The 24,675-nt window shown below is 35.6% G+C and overlaps 1 protein-coding gene across 3 annotated transcripts in view; it reads right to left on the bottom strand.

Moving 5' to 3' along the window:
* Hpse2 (heparanase 2 (inactive)) overlaps nucleotides 1-24,675 on the bottom strand; it is a 664,554-nt gene that overhangs the window by 398,269 nt on the left and 241,610 nt on the right. The window lies entirely within an intron of this gene.

Below are 24,675 nucleotides of genomic sequence, written 5' to 3'. Positions count from 1 at the left end.
ATACATACATGTGGCTTATCCTAGTCTACTGGTGTTATCATCTTACCAGTTCAAGTGAAATAAAGAAATCTTACTCGCTTTACATCTCTTTACCCTCCTCTGTTTTGTTTCAAATATTTTCTCTACCTACATTAGAATCTCATCAGAGTTGTTATAAGTTTTGCTTTATATGCAAAAAAAATAAATTCAAGAGGAGAAAAGCCTATTGTATTTACTCATGTTTTTGCTTTCTACGTTCTCCCTATCTAATGTTCCAAGTTTCTTGTTTTGTCATTTCATTTCCATTTAGAGAATTTCCTTTAGCCATTTGTTTAGAATAGGTCTGCTCACCACAAATTCTCTTTATTTTCTTTTATCCTTTGATCTGAGAATGTCCTGATTTCTTCTTTATTCTTAAAGGATACTCTCACTGGGTATTGGCTTCTGAGTTGATTTTTTTTTCTTCAGTTCGTGAGAAATATCATGCCTCTTCCTTATTGCCTCCAGGGATTTTGATGAGAAATATGCTGTTCTCTGAGTTGCTTTTCTTTATACATAGGATGTCACTTTTTCTAGTTACTTTTAAGACATTTTGTTTATTTTTAGTTCTCAGAGTGTAATCATGATGTATCTTGGTGTGGATTCTTTAGACTAGTTTGAAGTTCACTCAGCTTTTTGAATCTTCAGGTTTAAATCTTAGCAATTTTCAACCATTATATCTTCAAGTACTTTATCATCCTCATCCTGTTCTCTCCAAAACTCTAATGACGATGTTCTCTTCTTCTCTTCCACCTTTTTGAAGTTGTGTTTTATTGATATTTTCCAGTTCATTAAGTTCTTTTCTCTTTTCTCTCCATTCTGCTCTTAATCTTATCAACTAAGCTTTTTGTTTCAGTTGTTGCATTTTTTAGTGTTTAAATTTTCCATTTGGTTCCTCTTTATGCCTTTCATTACTTTGTAGGGATTTTATATTTTTTTCGTTTGTTTCAAAATTCAGTGAGAAATGCTTCTCACTGAAGCATTTCTTTCATGACTATTATAATATTTTTCTTAGTTAAATCTAATTTTTTATCTATAGATTGTCTATTTTGTTGTTGTTCATTTTGAGATCTTGATTTCTTTTCAATTTTCTATTGAAACCTAGAAATTTTCATGTTATAAAATTCTAGATCTTATTTAAACATTCTGGTTTTGTTATTGTTGCTTTTCTTGGTTTTAATTTTGTTTTGGAGATGGGGGTCTCAAAGGATCCTCCTGTCACAACCTCCTGAATAGCTGGAACTACAGATGCATGCCATTGCACCCAGTTTAAACCTGTTTTTACTGGCTTTTTAAATGCATTGCTTTGGCATGGGAAGTGAGGGCACTGCTGCATTATTGCCAAGTGTAGTTAAAAGTCCAAGTTGACCACTAAGCCTATATTGATGCCTAAGGAAGGCTCTTCATTAATTCTGGGTAGGGGTATTAGTTATTGTTGCCCAAAGGCTCCGCTGACACTGCAGCAAAAGGGGAAAAAGTCATATCAATACCAGGCGATGGGAATGAAAGTCCAGTTTCCCTACTTAGACACCATCCTGGCAAGAGTGGTGGGGAACCACATTAAATGCTCATGAAGGTGGAAATCTAGGCTTTCCATCTGGCCTTTGTTATTATGAACAGTAGGGCAAATTTTTGTGGTGGTGGCTAAGACAGAGTAGTTATTCTGTAAGTTTTTTGTCTAGCTACATTGTTCTATTAGTCCTTTGGCTAGAGATAAGTGAATTTTGAGGGGAGCTTCTTTGGTCTACAGTCATTGGTACTTCCAGGTTACTGGATGCTTCAGTTTCAAGTCTGGGATATATAAGGGGAAAATAAACTCCAGAGAACTCACCATCATGTCATTCCTTGAGGTCTGTCTGACAACTTCTCTTCACTTTTCCATTATATTTGTATTATATATGCAATATCCAGGGATTTTTAGTTAGAGTTGTCAAGAGAAATAAGGAAAATAAATTTTATACTATCTTCTTGGAAGTAAGAGATGAGACACTATTTTTCAAAATACGATATTTATTTAGTGATAATATCTATTTTTATGTTATATCTTTCCTTGCTAGAAAGTGAGCCTCAAAATGTATGTTTTAGCTGGGAATAGTGGCATATGCCTGTAATTCCAGTGACTCAGGAGGCTGAGGCAGGAGAATTGCAAGTTTGAGGTCAGCCACAACAACTCTGTCTTAAAATTAAAAAAGTAAAAAGGTCTGGAGATGTAGCTCAGTACCCTCTCCTCAATGTCATGCTTTTAGTCTGGACATAATAGCTTGTTGAGTGAATTTATGAAGCAAAAAAATGAGTGCTACCAAAAAACAAATAATAAAAGAAGTTTGATTTTTAAATTGGCACTAAGCCAGTAGGAAGAATAGGTGGAGGGAAGAAAACCACTATATAAGAATTAAAGGTATCCAAGCATGGTTGTGCATCCCTGTAATTCCAGTGGCTTGGGAAGCTGAGACAAGAGGATTGCGAGTTCAAAGCCAGTCTCAGCAACTGTGCGGTGCTAAGCAACACAGTGAGACCCTTTCTCTGAGCAAAATACAAAATAGGGGCTGGGGATGTGGCTTAGTTGTCGAGTGCCCCTGAGTTCAATCCCTGGTACCCCCCCAAAAAAATAGATTAAAGTTAGGAAGCAAAGTTTAAATAAAATATTACTAGAGAATAATAAAATATATAGAGTACACAGCTCAAGTGAAGGAAGAAAATGGTGTAATACAGCCAGGATTTTCCACTCTTGGAGACAGATCTGATATAGTCTACTCCCCACCCCCACCTCCACAATCAGCAATCAATACATGAAGCATGAGAAAAAGGAGGCATATTTCATATTAGCTTTGGGAATAGTACAAAAAGTTTGGTCTCCTCAAATTGTCACCAACATACTTGCCTTATTAGCTTCTTATTGCTTTCCCTTTTAATCATCCTCTTCCTAGCACTGACAACAACAGTTGTTAACAACAAAACATCAACATGTCTTCAAGGCACTATTAAATACAAGACATGCTTTTTCTACCAAGCCCACAAGGTGGAAAAAAAGACTGTTATTAGGACACATTAAATGAAAAGTTATAATACATGTTGTCCCTTACTCATCCTTTTTCTTTCCATATCACTAAAACCCTGCCCCAAACCATGAATTTAAGAGAAAAGAAAAGGAAGAACCAGACACAGAAACTTATGCTTTATTTATGCAGTTGCCATCAAATCCCCCTTTCTAGCACAAACCCATCACTCCTGGGTCCTCTGTGACTTCTGATGTCCCCTAGAAGCCATCAACTTCCTATTAGCCACATTTCTATTAATAGTCATGTTACATCCAACATGGTCTTTTAAACAAGAATTGCAGACACAAGCTTCTAGAAACACGCCACTGTCAATTACCAGGCGAAGGAATAGAAATTGGAAGCTTCAATGACAATGGACATTGCAATTCTCTAATTTTTCATTTTCCCATTATTTATGACCTATACCAACATAAGACTTCTTGACTGAGTTGTGGTAATACCTCTCCCCTTAGTAAAATAAAAATTTTCCTTAAACTCTATACTTCAGATTCATTGTCTAAAATAGAGAAAGGAGTAGGGAGGTGGACAAGATAACACCTGATAGAGTCTACAAGATATGCTCCAAGATATGATTTGGCCCTATTGATTCAGGATATTATATACTAAGTATTTCCTCATCCTAAAAAAAGGGGAAGAGTCTTATAAAGAGGTATGCATGTTGAACAGCTGATGAACACCTATGGCAAATAGAACTTCCAGCAACAAAAAATTCAGAAACTGTAGATAACAGGCTTGCTCTGGAGAGATCCAGAATCATTTAATGACCCTAATGGAGAAAAACTAAGACTATATATTCATATATTCTTGTATTCATATATTCTTATAAGACTATATATTCATATATTCTTGGCTATATATTCATATATTCTTTGCATAAAGAAAGTCTAGAATAAAGGTAAGCAAACTATTGCCAATGGGCAATATCAGCCTATTTTAATATAGCCTCCAAGCTAATGATTTTTACATTTTTTAAAATGTCAGTTAAAAATTAAAAGAATAATATTTTACAACACAGGAAATTAGAAAGTTATTTTTAATAATTCAAATGTCAGTGTTGATACATAAAGTTTTATTGTCATATTTTATTTGTCATGTTTTATTTGTTCTCTTGTTTACTATTGCAAATGAATGAATGCCTTCATGCTACAAGAATAGAGCTGAGTAGTTATAGGAGAGATTGTATGGTCCATAAAGCCTAAAATACCTGACTCTTTATTTACAAAATTTTCCAGCATCTATTCTAAATCAATATACAAGAAACTTTATTAAGTGATTACCTGGGAAACGGGAAAGGATGAGGGTCAGACGGGAAATTGTATTAAATATTTTTATATTATTTTGATTTTTGGATTTCATAAATGTATTACCTTTTAAAATACATTTTTAATTTTTCTACAAAGAGCATCCCTATACCCTTGTGGGAGCCAGACTTCAAGATGTGTCCCAATTATCACTAACTTAAAAAAAATATTTTTTAGTTGTAGTTGGACACAATACCTTTATTTCACACATTTATTTTTTATGTGGTGCTGAGGATTGAACCCAGGGTCTCACGCATGTGAGACGAGCACTCTACTGCTGAGCCACAACCCCAGCCCCATCACTAACTCTTGATATTCACATCCTCTCACATTGTACCAAGAAGGTATGTGTGACAAATAATGAACTGCAGATGGTATGTAACTTCTAAGACTGGGTAATAAAAGACAATGACTTCCATCTCACTCAGCAACCTACAGAAAGGAACATGTGGTGAGGAACTTAAGCCTTTGGCCAATGGTCACTTAGGAACTGAGGCCTGCCAACAACTGTGTTAATGAGTTTGTAATAGATGTTTCATGTTGAGCCTTCAGATGAGACTGCAGCCATCCAATATCTTAATTGAAATATCGTGAGAGAGCTTAAACCAGATGTATTCAGCTAAGTAGCTCTCAGATTCTTTCTCCATAGAAACTGAGATTATAAATGTTTGTAGTTAAAACATCTTAGTTTTAAAGTAGTCTGTTATACAATAAGAGATAACTAATGAAACCATTATCTTTGGCTTTTTAAGAGAAAAAAAACTAGAAATATGGTTGATGACCAAAATTTCAGATAAATGAAGGGTTCAGGGAGAATGCTGATGACTAAATAGGTATAACAATAAGAATGCAGATTAATTTGGAAGGCAAAGTGTAATGACAGGGATTACATGAGTCCATTTATATCAAGTGATCAGATGGAAAATGTATTAAGGAATGGTCTCTAAAGCAGCTGATATAGGGAGCAAGAGAGCAGGAAGGAGGCAAGGAAAGAGCTCTGCTGCTGCTGGTCCAAGATACCAGCATTTCCTAACCAATTATGTTTCTAATTAGCTATGGGATCCTTAACAAGCATATTGGCTTCTCTAGGGTTTCAGTTTCTTATCAAAAAAGGGAAGAGTTTGATAGGGTAATTATAAACACTCCGTTATTGGAACATTCTCTTTGCATAATGCTAGAGGTAGTAGCATTCATTTACACTAATTCAGAGGAATTATACAGAGGAATTTCATAGAGCATCTTCTCAGCTGGGAAGGCAATCCAATTTGTGATATACATTTTACCATTTATTCCTTAATTGTTTACTGAGTATTTTCTCTGTTCTAGGCTTTAGGGATGAGAAGAAATTTAAAAAGTCAATGAGATACAATACCATTCCTCAGAGAAACCATAATATACTAATTATATCTAGTCTGACACTCTTACCAAGGTCTGTCAATTGGCTTAAAGTCCACTCTTCATCCATATCTGAAATCCTTAGTTAGCTTCAAGTTGCTTCACCTTGACCTCTTAAGTTTGTTCATCTGTTCTTTTATCTTCCCCATAGTGCTGACTTTGAACAGAAAAAAGGTACCTGACAGCCAGGGACCTTACCAAGCATTATTAATTTTAACAACTGAGGGACCATTATGCCCTTTTTTTTATGGACATTACACATCTATTAATGGGGCCTAAGATTGCTTTAGATTGTTTTGCTGTCATACTACAATGGTTGCTCAATCAACTGCAAACTCACTTAGGTGCAAATTCATCATTTTAGCCACAAGATGTATGACAGGGAAGCCTTTTAAAATTGCTTTGCTGAAATCAATATATCCTTTGGTTATGGAATTTCCAGATAAATCAAGGCACTGACCCCACCCCAAAAAGAAGCAAACTTAGTTTGATAGGGTTTCTCCTTAGTGAACAAAATTGGTTCTTACTGATCCCCATTTTTTTTGTTCTAAATGATCACAAAGCACAAGCTTTATAATTCTTCAAATTGTCTTTACAGATATGGAAACATAAAAACCACTCTGTTGTTTCCAGAATCCATTCTTTTTGCCTTAAAATGACCTTTTACTGACATTTGATTGACTGATAGTTTTCCTTACTTATCACATTTATAGTTGATGCAGAAAGATTCTCCATTGCTTTCTTCCTTTACCCTCAATCCAACAATGCAGTATAACTTATAAACTATTAACATTATGGAATAATAAATAGTCATTATATGATCATTCTAATTGCCATCTAAAAAGTCAGAAAATATTTTTTGCATCCTAATAAAAGCACAATAAAAAGTGATAGGCAAATATGTTTATAACTCTATACATATTTTGGGGTTGTAAAATAGGCTCAGAACAGAATGTGCAAAAACACATTAAGTAAATGGGATTTAGGGTAATAACTTTCTCTTTTCAAAGTTTTTCTTAAATCTTTTTTTTCTTGTTAGTGGAAACTTAAAGATACTGAAAGAGAAACAATTAAGCAATACTGTCTTACTTTGCTTTTATCATTTACATTGCAATATTTCATTACTGTCCAATCCTCAAAATTGGCCAGTGATAAAGACAGAAGATGGATTATAGTTTCTATTTTAGATATATATAGGTGAGACTTCCTTTTAAAGCCATAGAAAGAAATAACAACATAATATAACCAAGTTCTTCAGATGAATTTTTTTCTAACTTTAATAATAATCCTTAAAAAAGAGAGAGAGAGCAATACCCCCCACTCCCCCCCACCATAACACTCTTACTAACCAGGGAGTTTTACTTGAGAGTTGCCAAATGTGGACCCCTGACCCTTCCTGAATCCAGTGTTACTCAATGTCTTTCCCTGGCATTTATTAAATAGGAGCCAGGAAACAAATTCAGTCCCACTCTGGTGGCAGAGCTGTTACAGATGTAAGAAATAGGAGCTGCTGTAACCAAGTTTCCAGCCATATAAAAGCCAGTCTTTTTTTTTTTCATCAAATTATTTTATTTTATTTTATTTTTTAATTTTTATTGTTGGTTGTTCGGGAGGAGGGTTAGTAGAGGATAGGAAAGGCAGCAGAATACAACAGACACTAGTATGGCAATATGTAAATCAATGGATGTGTAACTGATGTGATTCTGCAATCTGTATACGGGGTAAAAATGGGAGTTCATAACCCACTTGAATCAAAGTGTGAAATATGATATATCAAAAGCCAGTCTTAATAAATTAAGCAGATCAGAGAATAGCAGAGTTTATACATGAAAAGTGACAATTTTATGACACTATAGTCCTTGGTGTTAGTAATCCTTTAGCCTTAATTTCATCCCTTTCTGAAGACAAGTTTCTACTTTGTTTGCCTAAGTTGATCTGAGCTGTATTTCTGTCACTTGAAATAAAAAGGTCATTTCGGTTTTTTTCTCACATTTTTTAAATTGGTGCATTATAGTTGAACATAATGATGGCATTTGTTGTTATATGTTAATACATGCACACAATATAATGATATAATTTGGCCAATATCACTCCCCAGCAGGTATCAAGTAGAAAAATAATAACAAGAAAGCCAAAGTGCAGCAAATGGAGGAAAAAAGTTGTAAAAATACTTGATAGGTTGTAACCATATTTTATTTATTCAAACCAAAGAAAGATCAGGTTTTCTATATTATTTTAGAAAACAAAACTCTTGAGACTCTTCAGTAATAACTGTGATTCCATCTTAGTGTTAACTGGGCCTTCTGCTTCTGGGTCCCTCATATGGGCCTTTCCTGCCTGAAAGCAAGACACAACATGGTAGCTTGCTTTTACAGAACAAAAATGCAAGAAGACAAAGAAGAGTGCAAGAGATGGAGGGAGGGGGGAAGAGAGAGAGAGAAAGAGAGAGTGAGAGAAGCACACAGAAAGAAGCAGAGAGCAGAGGAGAATTTGTAGTGGTTTGGATATGAAGTGTCCCCCAAAGATCCTATTAATGCAAGAATATTCAGAGGTGAAATGATTAGATTATGAGAGCTGTGAACTAATCAGTCCATCATAATTTGAACTGACTAACTGGATGGTAATTTTAAGCAGGTGGGGTATGGCTGGAGGAGGTGAGTCACTAGGGGTATGCCTTGGAAGGGTACATCTTCCCTATGGCCCCTTCATTGCCTCAACCCCTCTCTGCTTCCTTGCTACTTTGAGAGAAGCAGTTTTCCTCCACTGGATATTTCTACCATGATGTGCTGCCAACTAAAACTTCTGAAACCATGATCCCCAAATGAACTTTTCCTCCTCTAAGTTGTCTTTATGGGTGTTTTGGTCATACCAGTGAAAAAATTTGAAACACCTAGCAAGATTAACGCCATAGTCTTTTGTAATCTACATGAAGTTACTTCCCATATTTTGTTCTGCCATATTTTCCCATATTTTGTTTGCCATATTTTTTTATTTGGAAGCAAATCACTAGGGCTGAACCTACACTTCAGGGGTACCAAAAGGCACGAATACTAGGATGCAGGAATCAGTGGGAGCCATGTAATATGTTGCCTGAGACACTAGTGGTACTCAAAGTAATGGTGCAGCCACAACTGAAATCTTAGACTCACCTAAATACAATAGGAGGTGCTCAGTAAATGTTCATCAAATGATCAAAATTAAAAAGGTAAAATGTTCCTATCCTTTCTGACACAATCACATATATAATATTCCTGCTATATTATCAATGTTTCTAAATGTTTCTGACCATATCTGATGGTACCAACTTCACTCACATTGATTTTCAAAAAGGATGCAATTACAGAGACAATATAATTAACCTGGCATTTCACTATGTTATTACGTGATGTGAGAAAATACAGCACCTTTCTATTTTCAGTGCAATTTTGTCATGAGTATCCTCAACAAACAAGTCAACATTCCCATCTCAAATAATTCATTCAAAGAGATAAGCAGTTCAAATGTTAAATCATTACCTGATAACATGAAATCTCTTCCAAAAACTACAAAGTACCATTGAGCCCATTAAGAAGTAGAAATAATTCCAACCCCCTGACTTGTTCTAATTATTGGCATTACTGTTTAAACATGTTGACCTCTGTCTACCTTTCCGTGCCACCTTAGGTCAGAGACTGTAATAAAGAAAAGTCCATGTGATGGCTATCCAAGTCAGGCCTGAAAGTATAAGTGAAAAGAAGTTGTGGATAGCCCCTTTCTTATACTGCAAGTTTAATTAGAGAAGGAACAGGGGTGCAAGATGGGGTAGAAGATGAAAGTACCATTTTATCAGTTTAAGGAAACAAACTCTGGCCCTTTTTCTTTCTTAAAACCAAAAATCATACTGCAATAATCCTGTTTATCCAAAAGATGAAAGCAGTTTGACTTCAGAAATATTATAGAGTCAATTCTAATGGAGAATAATAGAAAAAGTATTTTTATTGGTACCATTATGATACTCTCTGATCATTCTTACAGAACTATTTCATTTTGCTTTTATAAAAAAAAATACTGTCTTTATGAAGAAATGACAAAGTTGGCATGTGTGATACATGAATCCTCTGGACTGGATGTTCTTCCAAAGAAGTCTCCCCACTTTGTATGCAAGAAAAGGGTCTATTTTGGAGAAACACCAGGGAAGTGACAAAAAAATAATACATGAAGTATAATATTTGGCCATATTTTATATAAGGCCAGGAGGAAAGATGCAAAAAAGCCTAGTGTAGCTGACTTCAAAAGGTTTAAGAAGACAGATAAACTGTGTGTGCAGGAAAACATGACAGCAACTTTACTGGAAAACAGGAATTTTGAAAACGTCTTTAAAGATTTGGTTTCTGAGTGCCTCTTGATTTCACAGGAATTCTGCATGCTGTTTTTCATACATGTAAGCTCCCTGAAGACAGGAAAAGAATATTATTTATCTTTTTATTTCCAAGTATACTGTCCTCAACAGGAGATGATTAGTTTAAAAATATAATAAAGCTACCATTTATTCATACTTGAGTGAAATTTTTCTGCTACAAACTTAATACACATTATACAACTAAATCCCCACTGCCCTTTGAAGAGGTATTATTAGAAGCCCCATCTTATAGATGAGGAAATAAAGCCTTGGAGAGGTAAAATGGTTTGCCCAAGTTCATACAGACATACTATGACACCAAAATTCAAGCCAGGTAGCCGATTCCAACATTAAAAGCACTACACCAAATGTTTTGCCCTACACTAAATGTTGCTTATTTGATTGATAAAGGTTCAGAGGGGGGTGATGAGTGACTTCCTTCTGATTCTGTATTATAGAAATTTGTTTTTCACTTTTTGTGATCAGAAAAGAATAATCTATTATTCAGAGGTAGGCACTCTTTGATAAGTGAGGTGCTATGCAGATCACCTCTTTTTCCTTTGTCCCACCACTCCCCTGTGTGTAAAAGAAAGTGCTCAAGAAAGCCAAGGGCTATTGAGGGAATATTTCTTAATCAAAAGGATTTGCAAGTGTGTGTGTGTTTATACACATCTGTAGTGTGTGGGGGGTGGGGATGGGTCAGTATTGGGAGGGTGAAAAACAGTGGGAGATAGATTGCAACAAAACTCATTTTAAAATAACAAATCCTTCATTCTCTTGGTTAAACTTAGCCATTTACAACTTCATGTGAATTACTTTGATATGTTTGCTTTCGTTTTAGACATAGAAAGAATTCCCACTGCTCTGGCCAAAGAATATTATCAGTCACAGAGAACAAAGGCTCTGATGATAAAGAAGTGGTCACAGATTGGGCTTCCATAACAAAATACCATAAACTGGGTGATTTCAAGAACAGAAATTAATTTTCTCACAGTTCTGGAGAAAGAAAGATCAGGGTACCAGTGTGATGGGGTCCTGGTGAGGGCTCTGTTCCTGGCTTATAGATATCCACCTCCTTCCTATATCTTCCTATGGCCTTTCCTTGGTGCATGTTCATGGATCTCTCCAGCATGTATGTCTCTCTCTCTCTCTCTCTCTCTCTCTCTCTCTCTCTCTCCCTCCCTCCCTCCCTCCCTCCCTCTCTCTCTCTCCCTCCCTCCTTCTCTATCTATCTATCTATGGATCTATCAATCTATCTCTATCTCTATCTCTCTACCCTCCCCTTTGTTCTTTTAAGGCCACCAATACTAATGGATTAGGACTCTACCCTCATAACTGCTTTGAGCCTTAATTACTTCTTAAAATTCCTATCATCAATACAGTCACATTGGAGTTAGGGCTTCAGCATATGCATCTGGGGAGACAGGAAGGACACAATTCAGTCCACAGCAGTAGTGGTAATAAGCTCTAACAAAGAAGAATGATTCATGACACTGCACCCATACCTTCTCCTCCCCATATTCTACCAGAGCTTAGGATAAGTGTAAGAAACTGTCGCTTAATGGGGTGGGGGTGAGGGATGCCAAAGTCTTCTCCTGATGGACAAGAGGGATATTTTTAAGCAATCAGAATTGGGCTTCTTTTTGGTAGAAGGCTGACCTGGCAATTCTGAGAGGCCCCCAAAAGGCTTCAGTTCTAAGATTTCAGTGAAATCTATTATTCAATTAGTGATGTCCTTGGCATAGGAGACTCTTCACTTTGTTGATTGGCCTTATCTACATCAGACATGTCTAATCCAGTTCTTTCTATGACCCTTCAGCCTTATCAATGCAGGCTTACCTTGCCATGCTTCTGTCCACCATGGCAGGTACCTAGGAAGAATATTATCAGCCACTTTACTCTGCATTTCATTCTGCCTAGGTCTGGCCCTCCCTACCCTTAGCCTAGGTCTTTGTATTGTTGTACCCTGTATCATTCACTTAGCCTAACTGAAGGTTTTTGAGCCTGCTTGGTTGAAAGAAAAAGGACAAAACTTCATAATGAGCATGAAGATGAGATGGACTATTTGGGGGCTTGAGGAATTAGGGGAGATGGTTAAGACAATCTTGGTGATATGTAGCAACTAAACTCTAAGACTAGAAATACCTATTTTAATAAAAAAAGAAGGTGTGATTCACTGGTCAACTTAAAAACAGAATCACAGAGACAAATGCTTGTAGAGACATGAATAGAAGGAATTTTAGCCTACAGTATTCATTCACTCATAAAAAATGTTTTTAAGTACTTATTATGCATTTTTTCTCCTTAAGGACACCACAATAAACAAGGAAGATGAGGTCTCTCCTTACAGAACTTACATTCAAGGTAGAAGAGACAAATGAAAGGAAGAAAGGAAGAATTTCAAGTTATTGAAGGTGCCATGTAGAATCCAAATCAAAGAATAATGCTATGTCAGGTGAAGGACACCTTAAATTGGTTTGCAGTAAATTTATCTGAATATATAAAAGACTGCAAAATAACAATGGCTTAAGTAAACAAAGTTTATTCCTCTGTCATTTAAAGAATTCTGGAGGTAGACAGTCCAGGGCTACTTTAGGGACTTAAAAATTCATTGGGACTCAGCTTACTATATATAGTCAATGACATTTCTCCCATGGTCCAACATGGCAGCTAGAGCAGAGTCATCACAACAGATGTTACAAGTAACAGGACAGAAAAAAGGAAAAGAATGAACCCTTTCCTTTCAAGGATGCTTTTCAAAAGCCCATTACACTTTGATTCACATTTCATTGACCAGAACTTAATCACAGGGCAACATAAGCTCCACAGGTGGCTGGAGAATATAGTGTTCAATGTGTGACAATACCAAACAATAGAAGAAAAGGAGAAGGACATTGGGAAGCAACTATAATTCATGCTGAGGGAGGTCAGGAAAGGCCTCTTTGAGACTTCAATTAGGAGGGAGGGAGCCATGGAAAGATCTGGAGGTGAAATATTTCAGTAAAAGCAAATAACAAGTATAAAATCCCTGTACTGGGAAAGAACTCTGTGTATCTTTGGAATCAAAAGAAAGAAGGGCACTGGCAAAAACTGAATGAAGAAAAGAACGGCATAGAATGTTGTCAGTAAGTTGTCTTGTTAGATTTTATAAAAGGTCATGGTAAGAGATTAGAGTCCTTCCAATCCCTTTGAAAAAGTCATCCATACTGGGATAAGGTCATTTTAGCCTGAGACCATCAAACATTCAATTTACCTAAGTCTCTTCATTGTGAATGCATGCCCACATAGTTGTCTACTGATTCCACACACTCCATCAATAAAACAGCTCTGGTTCTTGAGTCTTATTCCTCCTCCCCCAACTTCCTTATCATCTTTTCCCAATTGTTGCATTGAAGCATTTGGGCTCTAAGAAGATCATATAGCCTGTTGTAAGTAGAAATATAATTCAAGGTAGTTACATCTTAAATTCCCTCGAAATAAACATATCAGTCAAGATTACATTTGTGGCTTCCAAGAAAAATATTCAGAAAAGACTATATTAACCTTTGTTTGCAATAAAATAAGCACCTCAACAGTTTCCCTCCTGTTTCCTCTAGATTCCATACAGGGGTTTATGGGGAGTGCTCACATTGGCAAAGAAAAGAAAGGAAACAGCTGGAAGGGTTATCTCTCCATCCAGCGTTTGTTCTCTGTAAGCTTTAACAATCTGATTCACTGATCTTCCAGTGACTGAACTTCTAAAAAGTTCATCTGTTTAAAGATGGATCTTTATTCCCAAGAGATCAGCAGGTTTATAACAAAAATAATGCCCTATAAGGATGGTAGTGTCTCAGAGGGCTTTCATTGTCTCTATACATCACTCATTTGCACAAACACCACACACACATTACACATACACCTATTTATATGCATATACAAAAGGTAAAACAGGTCAAGTAATTTGCATGTGAAAACATTTTGAATATATATGTAGAACCTGGGAGGGAATTGTAAAAAGATTACTTGAACAGATAATGAGACTTTTTTTAAACACAAGAGTCCACACTGAGACCTGTGGAGGATAAAAAAAAAAAAAAAGAATCTAATGGAAAAGAAAAGTTGGACATGGATTAAATAAATTAATGATGACAATAATTATTTATGCTATTTATTATTGAGTACTTACTATATGCTGGGTAATGTACTAGGCACTTTACTTAACCTTATCTCATTTAATAACAACCATAAAAGATAGGCATTATTTGTACTTGACTTATAGCTAAAGAAATTGAGTACTAGAGAAATAGAATTTCTTGCCAGTGCCTGAGAACTAATAAGCTGGACTCAAATCAAATCTACTGAACTCAACCCTGTGCTCTAACAGCTTTTTATATTTGTGTGATGCTTATATGCCACAGTGGGTAGAAAAGAGGATAAAGGAAGATGTAAACTTAAGCTACATTGATATTACAAGTTTATAATGTTTCTATTTTACTATATTCTTGCCATGCTTAACCTGAAACATCATATCAAATTAGTAAATAAGTTTAAAGACACAGACTTAGAGTTAGAAAATAGTGACTCTCACTACTTCTAGCTCTAACTAATTCTGTAAGATCCTCGATTTCCTCATCAGAGAGTGAGGAAAATACCTACTTTACAGAGTTGTTGTGAAGATTACAGATATTGTATATAAAGTGAAAAACAGTGTCTAATATAGCAAGCATGGAAGGTAATATTTATTATTACTCCAAGAAGAGGACAACTAGGATATTGATCATGTTTCATGAACAGTAGTGTGAGATGTGAATTTATACTTTCTAAAAGAGCGCTTTCATTATTACTCTGCTCTAAAGTATAACAAGTTTAAAGTTGGGTCCTTCTGAGATAAAAAAATGGATCTTATAAATATAATAATTTCACATTCTTCACAGAACTAAGAGAGATTCTCTCTAGTCTCTTGTCAAAATTATTTCTGGTGGGTGAAATGTCCTGTGGGAAAGGAATCCCAGTGGCTGCTGATGTCCTGCCAAATCCAAACACCCATATCTCTTCAAAGGTCTATCCCATAAAAAGTAAATAACACTTTCTGTCTTGACTGACAGCTTTATCTGGGTTACAAAGCATCAAAGCACTGTTTGTGCCCAAGATATTTTGTGAAATGATACCAATGTGTTTGATGATCTGCATTTGAGAGGTTGCATTTCTGAACTGATAAACTCCAACAAACCTCACTAATAAAGTCCATTTTCAGTATACAAACTTTATCTGCATTCAAAAAGGCACCATTAGTCATATTTGCAGAGGCATTTATAGTCTAAAGCAGATACACAAAGGGGTGGAGGTAGAGGGCTTCTTCTAGATTGAGGCAACTAGGGAGAAGGCATTAGTGGTACAGAAAAGCTGACACAATTCATTCTTCTTAAATAAAAGGAACTACAAGAGCAGGAAAATAAGAACACAAAATACAAGTCTTCCTCCTCTTTTCTTTTCTCCTCTTTCTACTGTCATCATAAAAGCCAGTATGTTTCTGCAGTTTTTCCACAGGGATATCCTTGCCACAGATAGCCTCTGATGTCACTTTTTTGGTGAACTCTGCCTCTTTTCTTCTGAGATCATATCCATCAAACCTAAAATATGGTCTGTGGATCCACCAAAGTATTTCCAAAACAGTGAGACTGGTACCACAGCAGTAGGGCAAGGCATTAAATAACATTGAATCACACAGGAAGAAAGTCATTCCATTTTCAGATCTTTTTGAATTTCTCTTTTGTTAAGAATCGTGTCTCAGTGCCATGCTAATATGTCATTAGCACCTCTCTAACACTTGCTAAGCTTTCTTTTTATAAGGACTCAGTCTCAGAGCCAAGGAACAGGCAACATTACCTAGATAGAATTTAACAACACCATTTTATTTATACTGTCTTTATTTTTAGTTACTGTCTATTTATGGTGAGCAAACTGTTTTTCCATTTATAGAAGTAAAATAAAGTTAACTTTCTAAATTCATTTATTTGAACTATTAAAGAAGATGTATCAAGTATAAAATGATATGAAAATAAGTAAAAAACATGAAAGTGAATTAAGAATGATTAAATTTGGGAATTACTAAATATAATCTGAAAACAGAAAATTTTTAAATGTATCTCTATATTACCCCAATGCAGAACTAATCTCTCCCTCCTCTGCAATCCCAAAGCTATCTTTGAACCTCTAATATAGCATGAATTAATCTTCTCTGAATTATAGTTATCTACGTACATTTCTCATTTTCCCTAAATAGAGTGTAAGCTCCTGGAAGACAGAGACCTTGCTTTGTCTTGTTTTGAAGATGTCCTTTAGGTTATACAGAATGCATTCTCTGGGAATATTTGATATGGGAACAATTAGAAGCATAATTCAATCCCATTTGTGGAATACTAGTAATAACTTTAAACACCTCCACAACAAGCAGAGCAATGAGATTTCTTTGTAGTCCAATTTTCATTACTCAATGTTTAAGATCAGATAATAGACAATAAAGATGTGCTTTCCTAACATTCCATCATGTTCAAGCATTTTAGGGAATGTGGAATAAAATAAACAAGGCTCTTTTTAAACTTTTCTTCTGATCTTAAAAGTTAAATCATGATAGTTGCAGAGAATTTAGACAATACAAAAAGTGAAGGAAAAAAGGTATAAAAATAAAATTATAAAATTCCACAGTCCCCACATTTTCAGATAATTGCCACTAATATTTTTTTAAAGAGAGAGAGAGAGAGAGAGTTTCAATATTTATTTTTTAGTTTTTGGCAGACACAACATCTTTGTTTGTATGTGGTGCTGAGGATCAAACCCGGGCCACACGCATGCCAGGCAAGCACGCTTCCGCTTGAGCCACATCCCCAGCCCCAAATTGCCACTAATATTGTAGAATATTTTTTCCAGTCTCTTCTGTTTATTTTCAGCACTGAGGATGTTTGTATATTGAATAATGTCCCTGGCTTTCATCTTCTCACTCATCCTATCATTCTTCTGCCATCTTGGTTTGTACTGGGTTTCTATGTATCAGCCACATGAATTACTAGTAATGGAGAAACATTGAGAAATATAGAAATATGTGTATCAACATCCCCTTACAGACTCTGTCCAGGTAGAAGCATTCCATAACTTAAAAGTAAACAAAGAGTTTCATAAAAGATGTGTCCAAATGTTTCTTTAGGTGAAGAACATCAATGGTGACTACTGCCAGTACAGAATTAGTCACAGAACCATAAACAGTATAGACTGTAAAAGGCTTAAGAGATACCTTTATAAGCTAGGGACTGAAAGTCAAGATACAGTTATTAACCTAGGGAAGAACTCTCATTAGGATCTATTCCAGACAATGTCAAGTAGAGATAAAATATTTCATGTCATAATGTAAGTCAATGGGAAACACAGGTGAATGTACACACAACTTAAGGAATAAAAACCAAGGGATACCCGCATAGCTCAATGAATCCACACAGAAGGTTTTCCCCTCTAAAGTGCCCATTCAAGGACTTGTGACAGATCCTCCTGAATTTTGATTTTGCTCTTCTCTCAACTGCCTATACTTTCCTAATGTAGATTTTATTTTATTTCAAGTTACTTTCTGTTTTCTTTCTCATGAATGTATAATACAAGCAATTCCTATTTCAAGTTTTTTTTCTTTTTTTTTTTTTTGTTTTTGTATATAGATCTAAGTTCCTTGAAGGAAAACAACAATTACACATTATAAGTAAAGGAGTTTGTTGGAAATGGAATTGATTTGAGTTACTTGGTATTCATTGGCCTTACTTTCATTTTAGCTCTTTTCCTAGCTAATAGATTATTGTTTTAAAATAATTTAGAAGCCGTTTTATCTGCAAATATCAAGCATCTGATCTGCTACCTTACTGATTACATTTGATTTCTTAAAGCTTTTCCTTCTTTTCCATAATATTCCTCTAGTCTGACTTTTAGACCTTCTAATCATTCAATTTATGTTTTAAGTATCTCATCCTCTCCTTCTCTGTAGATGATAGTATTCCCTAAGTATCTATTCTCAGTCTTCTGCTCTTTTCTATATCAAAACCCTGTATTCCTCAGTGATTTCAATTGTGTGTAAGACATGTGCTACCTCTTTTATTAATCAATTATTAAATGAATCTCTCAAGCACTGACTTCTCTTCCAAGCTCCAATAGTATCCTAACACCCTTGCAGAACATCTATAATTACATGTCTTGCTATCATCAAAAGAATGACCCAATTTTATTATATTTTCCTCCAAATCAATGCCACTCCCTGGTTTATCTTTATTTCCCTTAGCTCACTCAAAACCTCAATATCATCTTTGGCTTCTCTCTCCTGCACATTATATTTATCCCTTATGAATTAACTCTACTTTGATCTTCCTAATATTTCTGTGTGTGTGTGTGTGTGTGTGTATTGTTGGGACTGAACCCAGGGCCTCTTGCATCCTAGGCAAGCACACTGAGCTACACCTTATCTCTTCTTCCTAAGATTCATAACTGCTTCCCATGTTTCCATTTTCCAGATAGGATCATTTATTGCCTCATGCAGAGACCACTGAAATACTTTTCTTACTAGTATCTCTGTCAACAAACTCTGCCTCTAATTTATGGTATGCATGCCTACCATAAATTATTTTCCTGATCAAAAAGAAATATTTAACATGTAATTCCCCTGATCAGAAATAAGATTTTTAACAGATAATGTCATCCCAAGGAGAAGCTCCAATTTTCACCTCAAGTTCTCCATAATCTATTTCCAATCCAAGATTCTTACTTGGGGACTATCTGCAAGAAATAGTATGGTAAAATATAAAGAGAAATAGACTTTTAGTAAGGAGGAAAAGGGTTCAAATATTAGTTTATACTATTTGCTAGTTGTGTGAATCTCAGTAAAGTTACTTAACCTCTATGAATCTCAATTTGTTTTCATAGACTATAAAGATAAATAATAATGTTTTATATATTTGAAATAAATATACGCTAAATTTAAAAATTAACCTCTGCAACAGATGGTTAGTCTTTCAATCATGGCCACTGAAATCTGAATATAAGGTATCTTCCATCTCTAAAGTTAAATCACTCTCTCCAGCCTCTCCAACTCGAGTCCAACTCCCACATTCTTCCATTTGTATATACCCTTCTTCTATGCCTATTCAAAGACTACCAACAAGTTTGCTTCAAAACTCACCTACTTTGTGAGGCCTATATATGAAACAAACAAACAAACAAACAACAACAACAACAAAAAAAAAAACAACCTTCAGCTAAAAGTGGTCACTGCCTCCTCTTAAGCACGCAAGTCTCTTAACACATTAGCTGTCTTACATTATGAACTTTTTACATATTCAGAATATATCTTGAAGGCTGCTATTCTGCATTGTCATTTTTTCTATTCCCCATTCATTCATTATTCATTCAATATCCTCTTTGATGAGGACTGAGTTACACTGAGTTTCAAAGGATAAGGAGAAGTTGGCAAGGCAAAGAAGGGAGGAAATTTCCAACAGAAAGAACAGCTTATGTGAAGGTCCTAAGGACAGAAATAACAGCAGATTAAAGTAACTTTTAAAAGGTGATGAGGTAGACAGAAAGAAAGGGACTAGACAAAAATTGAAAGAAGAAGTGCACGAGACAAATCACGGGAGAAAGTTCCACTTTATTGCAAAAGGCTGTGGGCTTATATAGATCTAAGGAGAGATGGCAGGGCTTAGATAAATGACGGGTCACCTGTTTATTGGCAAGTTCTTCCAGATATCAGTTAAGGAGCCCACGAAATTAGTTCTTATTGGGGCTAAGGTTCCCCGCCAGCGGGATTTGAAATATTGGCACCCGAGGGAGAGTTCCCCCCGGTGGGGAAAGGGAAAAGCAGGAAGAGAAGCTATTGGTGCCATATTGGGTTTTTTTCCTGGGGTGCGGCTGCCTTTATACTTTTTCCCAACAAAAACTAGGTCCAATGGCAGAGAAGGGGAAAAGAAGTTCCTTCTCCTGAGTACATTCTACCAAATGGCAAACTTCTTTTTAAAGGTACCAATAATAGCATTGAACGTGAGCTGTTGCTACTATAATGAAAGACTTCATAGTAGCACAGAAACTACTGGGGTGGGCTGGGGTTGTGGCTCAGCTGTAGAGTGCTTGCCTAGCACGTTTGAGGCCCTGAGTTCGATCCTCAGCACCACATAAAAATAAACAAAATAAAGGTGTGGTGTCCAACTACAACTAAAAAATAAATAAAAAAGAAAGAAAGAAAAGAAACTACCAGGGTGACAAAAGGGGAAGAGAGTTAAATGGTGGTGCAATATTTTGATCACTGCTTTCTACCAACCAATGGAGATGCTCTCCGCTCCTTCTCTGTCCATCCCCCTCAACTCAGCTGACATTACAATCCTTCCAGGCCAGAGTTCAGATCATGAAAAGTTCTTCCAGGGTATGGTGAAAAGTTAGGATTTCATGATAGGAAGCTTATATCTGCTTTATATTCTAAGATTACCCTTTGCATCAGAAGCACCATTTAGAGGAGAGAGCTAGAAGGTAGTAGAATCCAATCATTTTTCTTCTGAGCACTTAGCTGGCAGTTTCCACAGAGGTTTAGCTAAAAACTGATATGGATGCTGGAGCTTAGAGTAAGCTCAGATGGAACAGAACATCTCAGAAATAGCTTAGCATATACAACCATATTAGTCCAACCTCAGCCATAACCCAAATGTGGTCGGTTCTCTGGAGTTCGATACTGTAGATGCTATAACACAGACACCAATTAGTCATATTTTCTTCTCGGCATTTAACCAAGGGAAGTCTTCCTTCCACAGGTTTCCTCTTATTTAACCCTTCAACTATAAAATGTGAAATGCCTCCAAACCATCTGAGGTTGTAAATTCCCTGTGATTTATCTCAGCACAAATTTAAACTCCTTCTGGGAAAGTCTGAGAAAAGTTCATGAGATATTTGTATGCTTTATTTAATTTTTCAAGTGGAAAAAACAATAGACATTTCCCCATTTAAAAAGAAAAACTAAAACTGTTGACTCTTACATACAAATAACTCAAACCAGCTGACCTTTAAAATGTCAAACTTCACATGTGGTCAAGCCTTGCATGGAGGCTAAGCTAAGTTTAGGAAAAAGAATAATTTAAATAATGAACTGGTAAAGCAAATAAAGTAAAATACTTGGATGATGATTCAGCTGAGCAACAACTAGTGACCCCAAACTACCACTTGTTATGAATAGATGCCTCATAAGATTTTAACTTGGGAGAGTTCAGAAACAACCCAATTATGGTGGGTGTCTTTCCAAATTGACCAGGGGCTAGAAGCAAGAGGGGAAGGAATATCTGATCCAGTCAAGATTAAATTCTTAGTCCCTGGAGAATACTGGAAAAAAAGTGCATCACACATGACTCACTTACTCCTGGCTTGAATTATGAATTTTTCAGATTAAGGACTAAGACCTTTTTAGCACTGAAAAATATGAACTTTTCTCTCCTTACATACCCCCCACCATGTAATTAAATAAAAACAATACTAAGCTATAAAGGAAAAATAAGGAAGCCTAACAAATTTCTGATTTTTCCATGGTTGCCATTTTTATGCCTTTTAAAACAAAAAACTTCTTTTTAAAAAAATCTGGTGACCCTATTTTTGCTGGCACTCTAAGTATATACTTAGTTTACTTTGAGGGCAATTAGCACTGTCTGGATCCCTGTAACAACATTGTTCAGATTTCTTACCATTACTATTTCCTGAATTCCTTAAACTTACTATTGTGGAAACTCTGGGATAAGTTGTTTTGGTTTTTGTTTTCTGTTTTTACATACATCAAAGTCATTTTACATTACTGGATAATTAAATGGTTATTTGTAATTTTTAAAAATGAGAGAGCACAAATTCCAATGAGACTCCTGTCTGATCTTCTCATTCCTCATACAACAAACTACTCAAGAATAAGCATGTCATATATGTTTATGCACCAAGAAAAATTTACCTTGGCTTAGAGAAAACTATGTAAAGCCATTTTATTTAAGTCAAGTCTTAGTAACCCAAGGATTTTCCATTGTTACATTTTCTTTTCCCCACCTGCTCTTCAGCATCACAAAGAAAATGTCCATATTTCATTTCTAGACCAGATAAGCCAGTTGCTTTTTTCTGATGCCCAATGCCAACTACTTTTGTTCAGACTTCCCCTATTCAGTAGGAAAAGAAATATTCTGCAAAGAAGCAAATGGTTAAGTTTGCTCTTTAACCCTTTTTTCTTTGTGTTTCTTTTTAAAATTTTTCCTAGGTAAGTGTTTGTGTTGGGTCCTCACTTCAGGTTAATTAAGAAGCAGTGGGATATGGTTCCTAGAAAGTACCTTTAATTGAAGACAGAAGACACTGTGACATTAAGCCAGTTACTTCCCCTGTTGCCTTCAGTCCCTAACTAGTGTCCTAGGAATTTACACCAAAAGTGACCTCAAAGGTCACCTTTGACATTTTATAATTATTGAAGCCTCTCTAAGTAGTGAAATCAAGGTAAGGGTTAATTAGGGACAGTGAAAATGAAGGACACGGTGATACTTAAAGAGTCCATTGACTTAAGTATTTACCCTTTTCTATTATCACTGTATCCCATGAATAATGACTGCTCATCACAAATAAGTCACCTAAAATAGATTCTGTTTATTGTACCAAGTACCTGCAATCATCCCATAATTTTGAGAGTGAAAAAGCATTATTGCAAGATCAGATGTGGAGAGGCAAGAAGTCATCTAACAAAAAGTCATATATTGCAAAATGAAAGAAGTTCCCTTTGGCAGGGAGGACAGGGTGCTTCAGGAAAGTGATGAAGGAAAAAAAAGTGTCGAAGCCAATTAAGTGCATGTTAAGTTTTAAAAAGCCATCTGATACTTAATAAAGGTCTCAAAAACATACTTTGGGAAAAGATAGTCTCTAACAAATGGTGCTGGAAAAACTAGATATTCATAAATAGAAAAATGAAGTTTGATCCCTATTTCTCACCCTGCACAAAGAGTCAATTCAAAATGGATCAAAGAACTATTACACTATTAGATCAAGGAACTGAAGACAGAAGACAACTGTCTTCTAAAAACTAAAACTAAAAACTCTGCAACTGTTGGAAGAAAACCTAAGGTCAACACTCCAACATATTGGCACAGGCATCAAATTTCTTAACAAGATTCCTAAAGCACAAGAAATCAAAGCAAGAATCAATAAGTGGGACAACAGCAAATTAAAAAGTTCCTGCACAGCAAAGGAAACAAGAACATGAAGAGAGAGCCTACAGGATAGAAGATCTTTGCCACTTGCTTCTGAGATCGGACATTAATATCCAGAATATATAAAGAACTCAAAAAACTTAACACACACACACACACAATCAATAAATGGGTAAAAAAAACCTAAACAGATAATTCTCAAAAGAAAAAAGGCAAATGGACAATAAAAAAACATGAAAAAAATGATCAACATCTTTAGCAGTCAGGAAAATGTAAATCAAATCTACATTAAGATTTCATCTCACTCCAGTAAGAATGACAATTACCAAGATTACAAATAATAATAAATGTTGTTGAGGATGTGAATAAGAAAAAGATACACTCATACATTGTTGGTAGTACTGCAAATCTGTGCAACCACTCTGGAAAGCAGTTTAGAGATTCCTCAAAAATCTAGAAATGAAACCACCATATGACCCAGCAATCTCACTCTTTAATATTTACCCAAAACCCTAAAACCAGCATACTGTAAGGATGCAGCCACATTTACAACAGCACAATTCATAATAGCCAAGTTATGGAACCAACCTAGGTGCCCATCAACAGATGGATAAAGAAAATGTGCTTTGTTTACACAATGGAGTATTATTCAGTCATAAAGAAGAATGCAGTTATAGCATTTGCTAGTATATGGATGGAACTGGAGGTCCTCATGCTGAGTGAAATAAGCCAGACCAGGAAAATCAAAGGTTGATTGTTTGCTCTGATATGCAGAAGGTAGACCAATATTAGGGAAGAAGTAAAGGGAAAAGGGCATGAAAATAAAAGAGTAGAGGAAGAGGGTTTAGGAGAAGGGAGGAGGAACTGGAAAAGGGAAGAATGGTGGTATGAATCTGACCAAACTTTCCTATGTACATATACAGATACTAATTTTTAAACAACTTAAAACAAATAGAAGAAAGATCAGTACAGTGGAGGAAAGGAAAGAGGAGGAAGGAGGAAAAAGAGAAAGGGGAAGTATTGGGGACTGAATTAGAGCAAATTATACTCCACATTTGTATAATTATGTCAAAATAAACTCTAATAGTATATAGAACTAAAATGAACTAATAAAAAAGGAAATATTGAAAAAATAAAAAAATAAGTGTAGTCAGAAGTCAATCATGCTCTTGTTAAGTTCTAAAAAGCCATTTTCCCACTAAAAGTTTAGATGGAACCAACAAAGCATTTAGTCATGGTGTAATCAAATCTGTATTTCAGAAAGAAGCCTCTGATCCCATTTGCACAGTTTGTGATACAGTGCACAAAGCCACCAAAAC

The sequence above is a fragment of the Marmota flaviventris genome, chromosome 4 (assembly GCF_047511675.1).
Source record: "Marmota flaviventris isolate mMarFla1 chromosome 4, mMarFla1.hap1, whole genome shotgun sequence".
In the NCBI taxonomy this organism is placed as follows: Eukaryota; Metazoa; Chordata; class Mammalia; order Rodentia; family Sciuridae; genus Marmota; species Marmota flaviventris.
Note: the sequence above shows the minus strand (reverse complement) of the source record. Positions and strands in the feature narration are given on the sequence as shown.